The sequence below is a fragment of the Tupaia chinensis genome, unplaced genomic scaffold, assembly GCF_000334495.1.
Source record: "Tupaia chinensis unplaced genomic scaffold, TupChi_1.0 Scaffold138062_1, whole genome shotgun sequence".
NCBI classification, from domain to species: domain Eukaryota; kingdom Metazoa; phylum Chordata; class Mammalia; order Scandentia; family Tupaiidae; genus Tupaia; species Tupaia belangeri.
Window position 1 is genome coordinate 1 of NW_006197963.1, and position 2,241 is coordinate 2,241.

The following is a 2,241-nucleotide window of genomic DNA, read 5'->3' on the forward strand; positions in this document are numbered from 1 at the left end:
CTTTGTGGACTTCTGCTATTCTTCCATCATTACTCCCAAGACACTGATGAACCTAGTTGTTGAAGACAGAACTATTTCATTTAATCCAGTTCTTTTTCCTTTTTACCTTTGTGGTGGCTGAATCCTTCTTATTGGCAGCAATGGCCTATGATCGCTTTGTGGCCATTTGCAATCCTCTGCCCTAAACAGTTGCCATGTCCCAGAAACTGCGTATGCCTGGGGAGTAGCATGTTCCTTGATTCTGACATGCTCTGCTTTAAAATGATCTTTTCATGCATTCAACATAATCAATCACTTCTGTGAGTTCTCCTCACTGCTCTCCCTCTCTTACTGATACTTTCCTCAACCAGTTGTTGCTTTTCATTTTTGCCACCTTTAATGAAGTCCGCACATTGCTCATCATTTTGAAGTCTTATATGTTCATTGTTGTTACCATCCTCAAGATGCATTCAGCCAGCAGACACCGCAAAGCCTTCTCCACCTGTGCCTCCCACCTGACTGCAATCACCATCTTCTACGGCACCATCCTCTTTCTCTACTGTGTCCCCAACTCTAAAAACTTCAGACACACCGTCAAAGTGGCCTCGATGTTTTACACAGTGGTAATCCCCGTGTTGAATCCCCTGATATACAGTCTGAGAATTAAAGATGTCAAGGAAGCATTCAGCGAGATAATGGACACTAAAGTCTTTTCTAATTGAGCGCGTTATAATAGTGGACTATCTCTGACGTACAAATAGAGTGTGTTCGCAAAGACTGAGTTAAGATATCTTTCAAATTAATAGTGTTCAATGGAACAGAAATTAATTTAATTTCAAGATACTAAACTTGACTTTCTCTCCACTTATTGAAAAGGATTAACAATATCTTTAATATTTCATCTACAAAACTAGGTTAATTTGAATTAATGAATAGTCTGATTGTGAAGATTAAAAGATGTCATACTTATTATGTGGGATACCTTGTGTAACTCAATTGACATGAATTTTATCCCTTCTTGTAAGAGTTCCAAAATGGCCCGAGATCTCAATAAGGATATACATTTTCTTATAAACTACAACTGGCAAAGATAAGATATAGTCTGCTGGTATACTACAGCGATTAAGTGCTCTGCTAAGACTGTGCACTGAAAGCTGGATCACTAGAGCTGCTGTGGATCGAATCCCAGTCTGATGGAAAACATCAGGTACAAGTGTATGCAAGGCCCAAATCAAGACAGGATTGAGAAAGAAGTGGAGAGGGGTGCAGCATGACCATACCCTATTGAAGTGTTCTCTCTCTCTCTGGCAAGTACAAGTGTCTTCTGACGATTAAAAATAAAATAACTGGACCTCGCGGCAGAAGGGCGGCTCAAGGTCCCCAGGACGCAGCCCTAGCCGGACTGCGCTGGCCCCAAGTCCCGCGGACTCCGCCGCCTGGTGAGGAAGGACTGACGCGGGAGCGTGCGTGGCGTCACAAAGCGCAGTCAGGACGAGACGCAGGATGCCGAAATTCCGCGCGTCCCCGGAGAACCCCACCTGCGGCCCGTCCTCGCGACCTCGACTGGGCAGGTCACGCCTAGAGGACGCAGCCCTAGCCGGACTGCGCTGGCCCCAAGTCCCGCGGACTCCGCCGCCTGGTGAGGAAGGACTGACGCGGGAGCGTGCGTGGCGTCACAAAGCGCAGTCAGGACGAGACGCAGGATGCCGAAATTCCGCGCGTCCCCGGAGAACCCCACCTGCGGCCCGTCCTCGCGACCTCGACTGGGCAGGTCACGCCTAGCGGCCGCCTCCCGCCCCCGCGTCCCGCTGCCCTGAGCGGCCTGATCGGCAGCGCCTGTGCCGCAGAGTCCTCGAAGCGCCGGCTCGCGCAGGAAGGACGCCAGGGCGCGCGATGGTGGTACCCTCAGAAAGTTATGGATAGAATACTTAGTATGGCTGAAGGCACCAAAGTGACAGATGCGCCAGTCCATACAACAAGAGACAACTGATTGCCAAGAAGGGGTAGAATCATCCAAAAAAACGAGCCATAGAAGGGAAGAGCAATTCTGTAGGTGAGCAAGATCGTGTGAAAATTTCTGCCCGAACAGAACGTGCATCAGCTCACCAGGAAAACAGTTCAGCATGAGAGAGCAGCGGGAACTCAACTCTGAGCTCTGGCATCTCAAGTCAGAGTGGCTCTGCCAGTGATGGAGATTCATTCATCTGTTTCCAGCCAAAGCAGCAGCAGCCTTTCCTCTCAGGTAACAAAGGCAGGATCTGG

The 2,241-nt window shown here is 48.7% G+C and overlaps 1 pseudogene; it reads left to right on the plus strand.

Moving 5' to 3' along the window:
* Positions 1-4: 4 nt before the first annotated feature.
* LOC102485534 (olfactory receptor 5D18-like) overlaps positions 5-2,241 on the plus strand; it is a 2,949-nt pseudogene continuing 712 nt past the window's right edge.